The sequence below is a fragment of the Mus musculus genome, chromosome 4 (assembly GCF_000001635.26).
Source record: "Mus musculus strain C57BL/6J chromosome 4, GRCm38.p6 C57BL/6J".
NCBI lineage: Eukaryota > Metazoa > Chordata > Mammalia > Rodentia > Muridae > Mus > Mus musculus.
In genome coordinates, this window is record NC_000070.6 from 86,033,949 (window position 1) to 86,049,855 (window position 15,907).

General features: G+C 39.9%; 1 protein-coding gene and 1 pseudogene across 4 annotated transcripts in view; one reads left to right on the plus strand and one right to left on the minus strand.

The window, feature by feature from the left end:
- Positions 1–15,907, plus strand: part of Adamtsl1 (ADAMTS-like 1) — a 914,539-nt gene that overhangs the window by 520,097 nt on the left and 378,535 nt on the right. The gene's annotated exons all lie outside the window — the stretch shown is intronic.
- On the minus strand, positions 9,446–9,546 carry Gm25811 (annotated as a pseudogene).

Below are 15,907 nucleotides of genomic sequence, written 5' to 3' on the forward strand. Positions count from 1 at the left end.
TCTCTCTTTCTTAGTAGAGCTAGACTCGGAATGTCCTTATGGAGATCAAAATACCCTCTTTCCAGAGAGGAAGAGGTGGCTCATGGGTTAAGATCATTTCCTACTCTTCTAGAGGACCCAGGTTGGGTTCTTAGCACTTACATTGGTCCTCAGTACCTACATAAGTTGGTTCGCAACTGTCTCTCATTCCAGCTTTCAGGGGATTTGCATATACCAATGGGCAGATACAACACTGTAGTTGTAAGCCACATGTAAGTCTACATGAACCGGTTACTCCTGGAAGGCAGGCTGGGGCTGAAAGAGAGACTAGACAGCGAGAAAAGAATGAAGCCAAGACAAATTTTCTCTGATCAAGGCCCGCGAGTTTACTAAGAGACTGTGCTTATAAAGGGGGAAGGTCCATTCCCCTGCTAGTCCATTCTTGGTGCCCGGAGCCAGCCCAAAGACCCTGCGCAATGAGGATTGACTCAAAGGTGTCACAGCAGGCAGCAATTGACACATCAAAAAAGAGCCAGACAAGTCAGAAAGCTGCACCGCAGTGACCCCACTTCAGTGGCAACAAGGTCTGCACCAGCCAGCTTCAGGCTGGGGGAGGCTACACAACACCTTAAAACTAAACTTAAAAATAATAAATACATAAGATACATAACTTAAAAATAATCAAAACCAAATCTTTAAAAGTAAATATAGTCTATTTCCAAAGCCATGCTTTTTGTTTTGTTTACATAAAATTATATAAAACTGGAGTATAACAGACTTCCAGGAGGAATTATTTCATTGACTTTTAAGACAAGCACCATCATTTGAGTTCATGGAGTTTTGATTCAAGGAGCCTTCTTTGAAGCTAGGCTTTGGAATTGTTCTTTTATTTGGTATCCTGACTTTTTGCACCCTTGATTTTTCACTTAGGCAAAGTTTTGCCAAAGTACTTTTGGAAATTCCAAGAAATGTGACTTAGAAGTGTTTCTGGGGTGGATGGTTAAGTGGTTGCTGCTTAAGCAGGAGGACCTGAGTTGGATCCCTCAAAGTCCCTATAAAAGTGAGTTCTAGCAACGAAAGCCTGTATTTCAGTCTTTGAAAGGCAGAGGCAGGAGGATTCCAGAACCTGTTGGTCAGTTAGTATAGCTGCTGTGGCTAATTCCAGCTTCAGTGAGTGACTCTGTATCAGAAAATAGAGAATGGGAAAGACACTGAGTTGACTTGTCGCCTTTACATAGTCATTCACAAACACATACACAAACGTACAAGCACATGCATGCACATGTGAACATATATCTACATACACATGAACACACATACATACACACACACACACACACACACACACAGAGAGAGAGAGAGAGAGAGAGAGAGAGAGAGAGAGAGAGAGAGAGAGAGAACTGAGATTGGAGGTCATCAGAACATACAAACGTATCCAAATTCTCCTGAAGTTCAGATTTAGGAGAAAGTCCATATGGAAGTTTCTTCCCTGAAAATCATCATGTTTGCAAGAGTGTATGAAAAGCAGGCTGTGCACATGCATATCTCCATGTGAGAACTCACTGCAGTGCTAATTTTCATGGTAGGGCAACTGTATACAGTGCTCTTCTGTCACCATCATCATTGTTATCACCGACACCGTCACTTAGGTCATCACCAATGTAGAGTTCATTTAACATCCACAACAACACCACTTTGTATCTGTACCATGGCACAGTAAAACTTACGTGTCTACATTGGGTCATTTATCTGCACCCTTATTTTGGTCATGTAATGGGACACAAATCAGGTTTCATTCAAAATACTGCTTGGAATTTATTAGAGAAACTATTGCCGCTTTTTAAAAATATTCACTTAATATTGTGTGACTTAAAAGGCTCTTGTATGAAGATATTTATCTGATTGCTCCAGAACGGAAACTTAACATGCTCAGTTTCACATGTTATTAATTAGTGCTATCTAAGCTTGTTGGCTCATTTTGATACTTCTTGAAGTCTAAAAAGGATGAAGCCCAATGCCTTAATGCAAATATCTCAAGCACACCCGAAGAGTCCACAGTTACCTCTTTCAGCTACTATCCTGACATGGGCTTGCATCCGATACTCTTAGTGCAGACTTCTAGAGAGCAGCGTCTGGATCTTGCCTGGCCTCGCTTTCCTTCTGGCTCTCAATTTCCTTAGAAGTTTGTACTGCTCTCTTTCTTTTTGACAATGGAACCAGGAGTGGTGAAAATTTGAAGTTTCGTTGTATCTTATAAAATAATTATAGGCGATGAGATTAATAATCAGAAAATAAAAATGATTGTGAGCATGTGCCACACCAGCCACCATTACCCACACGATACGGAAGAGCATCTCACACCGCATGAACAGTGTCCTCTGTTACTGCTTCAAATACCTAGGGGAGACAAAGTGGAATTCTGTGTTTCACCTGTTTTATGAATACAGCACTTTCCCTCCTCCACCCAATTCATGGGGTTGAGTGGGTGTGAATATTATCTACATACCTAATTAATCATGAGTTTTATTACATCACTTCCTGTGGATCTCCTAAATTTATATTTATTGAAAACTGCTTAATCCATCAAACTAAATTTGCTATTCATTGCGAAGTGAGTTTCAGGTATGAGAGGCTTAATATGGAACCCGATAGCCTCCTACTTATTAACATTGTGATTTCTCTCAGTGCTTTACGGCTCACTTATAAATACATTTTTTGTTCAAACAGAATAGTGCATTCATAGTCACGATTGTATACAGGTACAAGTTGTTCACTTTTCTCAAACATTTGGAAGAAATACAAACAAAACCCATATGTTTTAAATATTCCACAGAATACCTTTTTCCCATGTGCTCATATGCTACAAATGTTTTTAAGCTGGTACCATTCCAAAGGAGTACCACTTACACCCTCATTTTATGACACATATTCCTAAATATATTCATAAATGCATTTCACTTATGTGTATTTTAAAAACTAGTAAGTCCTAAAATACCTCCCTTCCCCTTTCTGTATTTCTCTCCCCGTCCCCCTCCCCCACTCCCCACTCGCCTCTCCCCCTCTCTCCCTCTCTTCCTCACCCTCCTTTGCCCTCTCTCTCTCTCTTCTCTCTCTCTCTCCTTTCCCTCTCTACCTCACCCCCTCTCCCGTCCCTTCATTCTCTCTGCCTCTCTCTCCCTCCCCCTCTTCCTCTCTCCCTCTCTTCTTCTCCCTTGCTCCATCTCTTCCTTCCTCCTCCTTCTTCCCTCTCTCCTCTCTTTGCTATCTCATTCACACAAGTCTCACATTTTCTCAAACATTTTATAAGAATCTAGAGTGACTTGAAATGGCATCTTATCTACTCTCCTCCTCTAGAAGAAGGTGTGCCTCAGTTGATCTAAACCAATAAGAGTATAAACAAAAACTTTAAGCAGTGAATTTTCTTAAGACACATGTAGCATAGACATCATATAACAAAAGTTGCCAATTCTCTTCCTGGAAAACAAATATGTATGTATATAGACATATCTACAAAATTTCAGCTCACTTACTAAGAATTCCCAACTCCAGCAGTGTGAAATGCTCAAAGATCTAAGATTAATATCCCCCTGATTAAAAGTTAAAGAAGGAAACTCAAAATGTGTGCTTGTGTAAATTCATTGTGTCTTGGATACATAATCCAAAATCCTTATCTCTAACTAAAAGCCCTCCTATTTCAACTTGTTCTCTTCATTGAGGTCATAAAGAACAGTTAGTCACCATTACCTTTCATATTCTTGAAGATCACATTAAGCCCCACCTTGGATGTGTCCTCACCAAGATAAATAATCCAGGCTAAGTAACTCCAGTTTGGCTATACCTTTTCTCAGAGGCCCCATTATTCAATTCTTAATCATCTTGGTTGACTTCCTCGGAACAGCCTTCAAGTTTTCCATACCCCGCTGAGGTTAGAGATGCTGTAATTATTCCTCGGACTCCAGGAAAGGCCTTCACAAGTGCTGTTGGTGCTTGATAGACCTTGTTATCCCGATAGCCTGGGTTCAGCCCTCACTTTCATACCCTCCTTCTGTGCTGTGGTAGACTGCTCCACACGTCATCAGTGGGCTCTGATTGCTCAGGCTACTCGACATCCCATTTTCCTAGGTAAAAATCTCCTAACCAGGGCACCAAGGTTGTGAACAGATAAAATTGCAAGTACACCATTTGCAGGCTGAGCAAGGGTCATCAGACACGATAACCCAACATATTCATTTCATATAAACTTCTACAAACATCTTCAGCTGCCTGGACTTCTTTTTTCTTTGTTCAGTAAATGTATTATTTCCTTTTCTTTTCGAGTCAGGAATATTTAAAAATAAAGGTTCATCCAATTCTGGTTTTCAAATATACATCCCTTTGTCTCTCTGGAAACTGAGAGTACTTTTAGTTTTTTCATTGAGATCTTCCCCAAATGAATATTGGCCTCGGAGTACACCACAGTGTCTTCTGCACCTTTACGCCACCTTGAGCCTGTGTCAGCTATCTCTGCAGCATGGCCTTTGCTACTATCTGAAATTACCTGCTCCTTTTAATGTTTTTGTTTCATATTTTTTTCCAGAGTACAGTGTAACCACCGCAAAACTAGGCATGATATCTGGCTGTCCCTCTCCTGTAAAATCTAAAACAGTCCTTGGAAATATGCATAGTCTTTTCATTTTAAAAGAAACTCTTCCTTCTCCTCCTCCTCCACTGAATACAATTTTGTCACCTCACACTTCAAAATCTTTAAATTATGTGTCCTTAGGGAAGCCTTTAATATCTATGTACTTTATGTATGTTGTCATCTATCATACATTAGAATGCTGTGGACTTTTTATAATGACTGCTCTAACATGGACTCGAGCCACAAACATGGGAAACGATTTTGATAAATTAGAGGGAATACTGATATATCAGTTAATATAAAATGAAATTACAGAAGGAAATATTGGTATATTTAGCATATACCAAAAATGATCAATTATACACAAAGAGACAAATGCCTACATGGAATAGTTTCACCTCTGCAGCATCTCTCTGTCCTCAGAAAGCCAGAATGGATCCTGAGTAGTTCTTTAGACAACAGCACAGGAAGCTAGAGAACAAAGAGGACCTGAAAAAAGCTACTGGGCCTTCCCTTTCCCCCAGGGATACAGAAAAATTCCTACTTGTAATTTTCTTTAGACACATTATGTTTCAATTTAAGAGAAAAAAACAAGGTTCTTTTTACCTCGAGAATTCTTCAGCTTGCTCCCATTCTGTCTTAGCTCATGCACAATCACACGTAGGCATAGCTGACATCCACTCTCCTCCAGGGACAGAAGAGAGGATGTGTCTGTGTCTCAACAATCAAATCTATTCCATGCATGAGGCTGGGGTCCATGATCTTGGCTTCTGGGGTTCTAAATCACTAGGTACATGCAGTGCTGCCTCTCATGCCTTTGAAGAATAAACTGCCCGCTCACATCCTACCCATTTTCTGCTGTTGTGAAAGTTGACCTCAGGATTTTAAAGAAGAGCTTTTAAAGCACTTTGGAAAACTCTTTTTTTTATTGAAATCAACAGTTTGAAAAGATTTGTGTCTGTGTTCATAGGAATAAATAATACAACCTAATGGTGACTTAGTGTATATATTCCAACAATAAAACATAAACACACACACACACACTCAAGGGTTTACCCAACAATTACATCCTTATTATGTGGGACATACCTGTATTTCATTAACTATTTTTCTCTTGTTTTTGATGCTTGTTATAAAATGTTGATTCTCTGATTTATTAATGGATTAACTCATGGTTAAATGGCAACTTACTTTCCCTATGTAGGTATGAATATAATATGTGAGTACTTGAGTGTAAAGCTTGTAGATTCAATTATGGTACATGCTAGCTTCTCCTTGACTTAGTTCATAAGATTTCCAGAACATTCCTTAGAGAAAACAGCTTAATCGAGGTTTAATATATGCTGAGTAGGGTTGGGCCAGGAGATGCTGACTGAAGAGGCATTCTGTCCAATGGTAATGGGAAATCTGAGTGACTCGCAAAAGTATGCTTTCCTCATGGGTGAGGTTTTAAGGCCAGAGCAATAAAATCTTGGATCTTGAAAGGACTGGAGTAGTTCTTTGATTTTTATGACAAAAATATTTTCCTGCATGTTCTGAGCTCAAAGTTTCTGTATCGACAGTATTTCAATAAACAATATTGCTATTTGAGAAGATATGTTTTAAACAAATGGAACCTTTAAAAATATACGTTGTATGTTTTTCTAAAAGTTGTCACAATTACTGAATTATCGAGGTCACCCTGTTATCATAATTCACACATCTGTTTGAGACAATAGTTCTACATGGTCAAACAATCAATTATTTAAGCTTTCATCAAGCATCAACTTGAGAACTTAATATCTGCTGTCGGCCATGTCCTATTAGAGTGATATATACATTTTTCTATGCTAAAATGAAAGTATCCAGGAAATATCACATCATAAACAAAATTTCCTTTGTATTTCATTTTTCCTTACTGGTACCTTACTGGGCATACCAGGTATGCCACTCTGATCCCTAGTTCGATGCTAAGGATGTTGCTATTTATATTCCAAGCACACTGCTTCCCTGGGGACCTCAACTCTTGTTATTTTAATCATAAGCATTGACTGGGTACCTTAGAACAGTGCTGCTTGGGGTTTTTGGGTTCCAGTGGTGACCAGAAGCTAAGCTCCTACATTTAGAAAATTTACACACAAAAGTCTACAAACCGGCACACATTGCCAATCAAGTTAGTTAACTAAACCTATCAGACTTAATCAGATTCTATGGGAAAAATATTAAAGTATGTTGTTTTTGTTTTTGTTTTCTTTTTAAATCGATCCCTGATTCTTTTAAAGGGAAAGGTCTGCAACGTGCACTTGGAACATTATTTTTAAGTGAGAGCTCACTCGCCCCTATTGCTAGGAGTTTGGACAGCAATCACAAAGCCAAGTTCCTCTCATTCAGACTTAACTAACAACTGAAAACGACAGGGAGGAAAGAAAGGGATAAAGGAAGTAAGGGTGAGCATCTGGCTGTAAATGAGGATGGCCTCAGTGAAGAAGTGAGTATAGACTCCAGATTCCCCAGCAGATTGCCGGGGCAGCTAGGGAGAAGACTACTAGCATCCCCCGCTGGGATGCGGTGGGATCCAGCAGCAGCAGGGGAAGTGCTGGCATTCCCAGCCCAGCGCTGCATTGTTTTGATGCTCTGACTCAAGTCTGAAACATGACATTTCATGATCAGCTAAGCCGCTGAGCAACCACACCCTACTCTTGGCAAAAATATAGATCATATTATATTACGAAAGCGAACACAATGGAAAGTTTTCTTCAAATAATAAATAAACACTGTATCTTATTTATAAATCTTGTCAAGATTCTTCAAGGGCTTGCCCAGCTCCCTGACTAAAGTCCTGTTTGTTTGCTGTGAATGATGCTGCAGGCAGAGGAGCTGTCTGAACAGCCTGCCCCCTTTCAGGTTCAGCTTCCTCAGCCTAAATCCACAGGGCTGGCCTTTTAGCGGTAAAAGTAAATGCAGGTTTACAGTTGGAGAGAGGCCAGGACACTCCAAAGTGAGGCAGACAGTTGTGAAGAATTATTTATGGCAGGTTTTGTGATGCCTGTGTTGTACTCTGATTTAATAGGGAGAAAATGAAATCTGAGGCAGAGTGAATTCAATTTCCAAATTTTACTGGGGGTACATGGAGGCTTTACCTTGGAGTGCTATGGCTCTCCCCGCCGACCCCCTAACCCAGGCTTCTTCTCATAGCTTTCATATGTTGCAAAAGTAATTTCTTCCTTGAACAACCCTTGAAGATTTTGCATGACAACACAGAGTAGAGAATTCTCCTGTAAACAAAATCCCATTCCATTACTAAGAAATGTATTACTAAAGTATACCTCAGTATCAAATTTTATTATATATTAAATTTTAAGTATTTTTTTAAAAATGGTGGAATTGCTGATAATATTCCATAGATATATTTTTCTCTTTGGTGAGAAAACACAATGACTCGGCCATGGTAGCTGCTTTTGATTTATTGATTATTGACTTATGGTAGAATTTGAGTATCTTTAGACCTATGTTTTTTTCATTAACAAATAAAATGTGCACATCTCGATCATAGACAGCATATTTTTAAAATATGTATGACCTTGTGAGTGGCCAAACTGAGCCAGTCAGCACATAGGTCACCTCACATAGTGTCACTGCTTGCTGATGACAGTACTAGCAGACATACACATTGTTCTTGTCTACATTGTAAGGTACATTTAGAAGAACTGATTTTACCTCTTAATTTAATCTGTCCAACTCTTTCATTAGAAACCTTGTAACCCAGAATAAAAATGTAAAAGAAAATAGAATCACATTCATTTGCAAAGTAGGTTCTAACCTTGACCTGAGGATTGGAGACCTTGGGCATGAAAATATTGAAGTGGAACACAGTAGGAAGTCACAAGAGTGGTCCTTGAGAAGTAGGGGAAAAGCGCAGCCATTGTGCTTCATTGAAGAACAGGTGGGAGACATTTATAAACATCTATGGATGTTCATACCCGAAGACATAACAACATGTTTATATGAAGTCTTCATGTTAAAGTGTGCCTAACATGAGTAAACCCATTATGTATGTGCATGTTCGTGTTTGCTAAGTCCTCTGTTAGGTACTGGAAAACCACACTTAAATGATTCCCTCAGTCACACACCTACATACAAATGCAAGTAGACAGACATCCGATACCATGAGCAGCATAAGTCTTCTGCAAGAAAGCAGACTGACTCACGTGTCCAGGGAGAGTGAGTGGAGATGCCCTGAGAGTGGCCTCAGACACAGCCTTGGAGAGGCCCAGCTATACCTGTGAGGACAGGGTGGAAAGCAGACCCCCAGGTCTTGCTAGCTAGCCTCTAAAAAAAAACAAGCCGTGTTTATCATCACATCAAGTTGTAGACTGCTCAGACTTAAAACAGTTTAAAGCAGGAGATAACTTGGGTGGATTTTGCGTAGAGGTAAATTGGGTTCTCCTTTATTTTTTTTCCTGTTTGTTAAAAATACATTGTGGTAAACATATATAACATGAGATTTACCAGTGTCGCCATGTTAGCTGTATTGAGCAGTATTGAATTCGATCACAGTGTTGGACCATCCATCATCCTCTTCAACTTTCTCATCCTCATCACCTTCATCTCTCTCCCTGACTCTGTGAATTTTATCATTCTAGGCATAAGTAGGTGGGTCACACATGCCTGACGGCTCCTCAGTGCTGTTACCTGAGTCAGAACTCCCTCCTTTTTCACACTGAGAAATTGTTCACCATAGATAATGTGTTTTGTTGTTGTTCTTGTTTGTTTTTGTTTTTTAATAGCAAACCCTTAAAGTGGTTTTACTTTCTCATTAATTTATTTTTTATTAGATATTTTCTTTATTTACATTTCAAATGTTACAAAAATATGGAATGCCTTCTCCAATGTGCGTGTCATCTTTGCACAGGGGCTGTGCTAATCTTCCCTTCCAGTTTTAGTACATGTGCTGCCAAAGCGAGCACGGTACTGTGCAATGTGTTGTTTAACTGCTCATCTGTCTGTAGGCATTTGGGTTGCGTCTGCCTTTGACTGTTGTACATAATACTGTGTTGAACATATATGTACAAACACATGTTAGACTGCACTCCTTTCTTTGGGGTATATATCCAGGAATGGAATTACTGAACTATAACATGACTCTTCATTTAATTTTTTGAATAAATAAGCTAATGCTTTTAAATTTATGACTTCAGTAGACATTGATTGGGGCTTAAGTGTGAAAGAACAGACAAGTTGTACTGCCTTCAAAAATTCTGTTTGAGGGTTTTACAATTTTATCTTTTGTCAGTAACAATGGCAGTTAATGCCCAGACTGTCTTTTCCAGGATCCTAGAGACAAACGGCCAGCATGCTTGTCATCTCCAGCTTCATTGACTTTAGGGCTGTGAGTAACCAGGCCGGTCAGAATCTGATGCAGACAATACACTGTAATGTCGGGACTTAGATTCTCTATGTTCCTCATCTGTCCCTATGCCATTGTTGTAGGCGATGGAGGAAGAGATTAATCAGAGACTAGATTAGTGAAAACAGAAGCTAGGATGTCAGGGTGTGTTATTTCGCTTCCACCAGAGGGGTGAACTGGATGATGGGGCAATGAGCCTTTCCATTTGGATGATATTGTTCCCATGAAGTAACTCGCAAGAAATAATTGACTTGTATAAGGGAAAATATAAGGCTTTGAAAGTTAGTCATGATAGACAGCACAACTCAGACTGGTCACCCCAAGAACAGCATCTTGGCACCAAGAAATCACTGTGGAATTTAGCAGTCTCATTAAGTGGGCATTGAGATCTGCTTCCCCATCAGAATTACAGTGATTTGTTGTTGTTGTTGTTGTTGTTGTTGTTGTTGTTGTTGTTGTTGTGACTGCTGCTGCTGCTACTACTACTACTGCTGCTGGTGCTGTTGGTGGTTATAAACCATCTTTTCTCAAACAAACTGAAAGGTTGTTGGAGAACAATTGCAATGTAAAAACGAAACACCCTACATGAGATATCAAACTCCACATCTCGGAAGACAAAAGATGAGAAGAGTTTTTAAACCTAGGGGCTGCAGAAAGTGAGACAACTGAGCACAGCCACTGTTCTGGGCTTCTCAGCAGTAAAGGACAGAGAGAAGCCCAGACACTTACCTGGTTGTTACCTAAAATAGGAAACACACTAACCGGGCAAAGACAGACTTCCCACATTCGACCATTACCCTCTAGGAATTTGTGAGAGGCACTTTTATATTATTTCACAGGATGAACAAAATCATCCTAAGTACTTTAAGATCTCAGGAGCGCTTGGTTTGCGTGTTTCTAAGATCATCATTAGCCATACTGTTCATTCACAGATCATCTAAGGTTATTATGCATAGACCAGTATGAAATGGTCTGGCTCTGGGGCTTAGCTCTGCCTGCCTGTTTAATTGCTTCTGCATACTTTTGCCCTGCCCCCCCCCCCACACACACACACCGTGTGTTTTAAGCCTATGGGTATCACACCCTCATCTTTCTCTCATTGAAGGGTGCAAGAAGGAATTCCAGGTGCATTGTGCTGCTTGAGGGTGTCAGGAATGGAAGGCTCCTTCCATTGTAAACTTGTGCAGGAAGGCTGCTCCAGTCTTCATGCCAGCCAGAAAACCAGGAAAGACAAAGCAGGGGATGGCTCTCTCCCTGTGGGCACATCATTTAGAACTACACTCCCTCCCTCTACTTCCACAATCTTGGGGAGCATTTGGTCTCATGGGCATGCATGTGTGGTTCTTCCACAAAGTCTGGTTGGCCCTGCACACAGACTTTATTCCCAAAATATAGAAAGAAAGGGTATTGGGAGACAGTTAAAAGTTTTGTCACAGATCTCTTAGTTAAAATAAAATTGCCCTGAAAATGCCCACTGTGGTTTAAAAATCAAACTGTTATTAGCAGATTTGTGGCAAAGGTGACAGAAAACACTCCCGCAAGTCCATTCTGAGTCAGTCAAGGTCATTTCTGCCTTGGTTCATGTCATAGAAAGTGGCAACAGAGGGAGAGGTGGGCCATACCGGGGAAAACGCTGTGACCAACCACCAGGCTACAGAACCATTGGGTTGGCGATGTTCTTGCTTCTCTCTTTAAGGCAGAGTTTAAGAAAGCAGTCACTGGCACGGAGTGGGCTTACACACAGTAATCAGCATGCACAGAGATAATGCGATGCTAATTAGCTTGATTTATCTATTTTACAGAGTATGGTTATGTTTTACCCTTCTGTTGTACATCATAACTATATATAATATCTGTCAAATTTAAAAAGCAAATAACTTAGAAAATAAACTGCTCATGTTAACTTAAGAAATTTCTTGCAGTCATTTCATAATTTAATAGGTTCTGCTAACTCTTTATTTTGCATAGCCATGTCCCCACCAAGGACCCCGTGAGAATGACCACGTCATTCTCACATGGCAAGCTTGCTGGCTGCTTCTCTTGCAGACAAGAATGCCCACAGTTGGCACCTGTGTCCTGACCAGCTGTTTCCCAGAGCTCCTGTGGCTAGCCACCATCCTGCAGTCTGAATGGGAATAGCACGGCTCCTCCCACACGCAAGGCTTCCCAGCACTGCTCATTTCTGTGCTGGGAAAACAGATTTGGATTCTAATGGGGCGGAAATGGACGTGTAAAAAAGACAAATCTCTGGCTTCCTTTACCTGAGTTTCTCTACCACACCCCATCTTTCCCCTGCAGGACACCTGCATCCATGGTGAATGTTTGGTTGTCCTTGGCTTTTATCCAGTTCTCTGAGTTGTAACCTTAGTTTGCTTTCCCTTTTTTTTTTTTAAATCATACTCACAAATTCCAAATTCCTTCATGAAAGTCTTTGCTAAGAAGGACCACCATAATTTCAAGAAGGAAACAGATTCCAAGTCCTTTCTGGAAATTAATATATATATATATATATATATATATATATATATATATATATATATATATTCAACACAAAAATTAATCCTTAGTATAGGAGATGATGCTCATGTTCATTTGCTTGATTTATCTATTTTACACAGAATATTTATTTTAGACCATTCTGTTGTACATCATAAGTATATATAATTTCTGTCAAAATTAAAAAGCACAAATTAAAAGTAAAAGAAAATTAACTCATGTTAGTTTAAATTAAGAACTTTCTTTTGTCATTTCATTATTTAATAGGACCTACTAACTCTTCATCACAATGCATATAACTGTCACATGAAAGTATTTTAATTTTGTATGGAAACCATTAATATATTTATTAGTTTGGAAACACAACTGAATTAGCAGGATAAAAAAGAAGACTAAGGATCTATTCTGTTTTTGAGGAAAAGTATTCTGATTTTCTATGATTTGGGTGCTTGGCTGAAATTCAAATTATATTTTACATTCAATCTCTATTTGTTCTTAGTTTCAGAGACTGTCTTTTCTTTTGCAATGTTCCTGATTACTCTTTTCTCTGATCCTCCCCCCCCCCACTTGTTTTTCTTTGTCCCTCCCATATTCTGTGGACATATGTTAATTTGTTCACAAGAAAGAAGTTTGGCAAGAATACCTGTCCACATGGGGGAGCAGTTTTGCAGGGGTTTGGGGAAAACAATTACAGTTTGCCACAGAAGCTGGATATACACTTAAAGCTAAAACTACAATTTAGAATATGGAAAGATGCCATCACTGGGAGGAAGATGGCCTTTAAAGCCATGTGGAGTCAAAGAAGTCAGAAAAAAAAAAACATGATCAGACTGCTAAACGTCTACCCTACAAAAACAACGATAAAAAGGATCAACAGTGAAAACATTTTCTACCAGAACAATGTCTCATACTGGTGATGGTTAAAGAATGCCTACAAATATCTAAAAACAAGCAAAAGAGCAAAAGAAGAGTCTCAAGGAACACAAGCCTTAGAGCAGTGGCTTTCTGCGTGTGGATCTTGACCCCTTTAAGGAGTCAAATACCAGGCCTCTGCATATCAGATATTTACATTGCAATTCATAACAGGAGCAAACCTACAGTTATGACATAGCAACAAAATAATTTTATGGTTGTGGGTCACCACAGCATGAGGAACTGTATGAAAGGGCCGCAGATTTAGGGCAGCATTAGGAAGGTTGAGAACCACTGACTTGGAGGAAGCCTTCCTGGAGGAGGTGATACTGAGCTACACCTTGGTCAGCAGGATGGTGCTAGCATGGAAGGCCTCAGCAGCGAGGACAGAGTAAGCAGGTCCACAGGAGCATAACAGGTCCACCAGACCCGGAGGTGTGCAGCAGAGCTGGAGGGTGACTTTCTCTCAGACCCGAAGCACACGGTGGAGGACCTTGAATGCCATGCAGAGGCATTCAGCTTTCTCGTTTTCATCCTGCTCGCTCTGTATTGTCTATAAATCTGTTAACAGTCCTTCACCTCATTGTCTGGCTCTGAAATAATTATTTTATCTGTGAAGAATGATGTCATGGAAATAGTATCGAACTAAGAATCAAGACCCTTGGATTTATGTATTACACTTGGGTTTAATACATGGATATTGCAACCATAATTCAAACTTCAGCAATTACATTGATAAGTCACTCTGTGTCAAAAGGAGCCACAATAAATAAATAAATAAATAAATAAATAAATAAATAAATAAATGCAGTTTCACTCCTTCCAACATCCTTAAATTGTGCACACAATAGGTGTGCACTGAGCATTCATTGACTATCATTCGGTAGTAAACCTCTGAGATTCTTTACCTAGCTCTAGCTATGTAGAATAATGAAGAACCCTGGCTTCAAGCTTACAGGTCAGAAATAAGTCTGTCTTCTCAGTTCAGTCAAGCATTTGCTTCTAAGCGTTGTTTTGTGGTTTGTAGGAAAGGAGTCATGTACTGTGGTCAGAGTCTAGATTATGATCATTTTTTGCAGAAGTTCATTAAATTTTTCATATACAGAGAAAACATCAGAGCACGAAAACAAAGAGAAGAAGCTCATGTATTTGTAGATTGATAATGCTTCCTTGACTCTGAGCAAGAAACAGTAAAATCTCACCTGTAGCCTTATGGAGATGCATGACTCTCCCAGAACTCAAATGTCTAAATCAGTCAAAACTAGCAAACACACACACACACACACACACACACACACACACACACACACACACCCCTGGGTCCATCCATTTATTTCCTTTAAAAAGCTGCTAAGAATAAGTGTAAAAACTAGGATTTGAACTCTTTGTCCCAAAATCAGCTATTATCTTCCCAGAAGTCCCCAGAATTCACTTTTGCTGTTGGCTGGTGTCAGGGATTTTAACCATGTGCCTACAGTGTGCAGTGCCCAGACATCGGTTTGGTAGACTTGAGAGGGGTGTAGGTTTCTCAAATGAAGAGACTGAGCAGAGCAGATCTTAGTTCCCCTAGAAGTAACAGAAATTAGAAGGATATTGTGGAGCAAGAACTTGAAAATATGCCCACTAAGTAACCTGGTGTGGGCATGGCAGGGGAGTCAAAACATGTTCTCACCCCCCTGCCGTCGTTTTCTTTTCCCTTGGATTGCTTTTTTTTAAATAACTGCAAGACTCTGTATATTCCATATTCACTACCTATCTGGGCCCTCCTCACTAAGTCCTCAGACCAGCCATGAGCCCTCAGACTCTGAACTCCTCTACCCCACATAGAGACCTCGAAGATCAGTGGTTGTAGATAAAGACTTTATGAACTCAGGAGGTAGCCTTTCCCCCTTGCTAGGTGTGTGAGCTCATCTGCAAGAGATGTATCAGCATTCTTATAAAGAACAGAGTTTGCTCTTGTCCACTTAAATAAAATATGATGTTGTAAGGTATTAAATCACATAAAATTTGAATTTCCAAGGAAAAAGTTTGCAATATAAGCTCTCTTAGGGGTCCTAGTCTACTTTGCAGAAACATATCACCATGGGAACTGCCATGGAAGTTATATGGTGACTGCAAAAGATGTGGAAATGAAAGGGTGATGAGGACTGGGCCCAGTTCCTCTGGTGAAGCTGATCAAATGAATGTCCCTCATTTATTGTCTCTTGGTGTGGAAAGTTAACGACTAGTTTACAACCATTTTGCTCTGAGGCCATCTTTATAAACAATGAATCATGATCTCTGCCTCACTTCCTCCTCCTAGATAGGATGGCAGAGCTTCATAGGGGGCAAATCTAGGTTAGATCCCAGCATCTTAGCTGCAAAGGAGTCTGGGAAATGTGATTTTGAACTTTGAGGACTCTGCTGAGCAGAAAGTCGCTGGCCTGGGATGAAGAGTGGTGGTTGTTGTCTCATAGGTGTTTTCATCTATAAAAAGCTAAACAGTGTGTCTATCTTTGGGATTGACAAAAGAA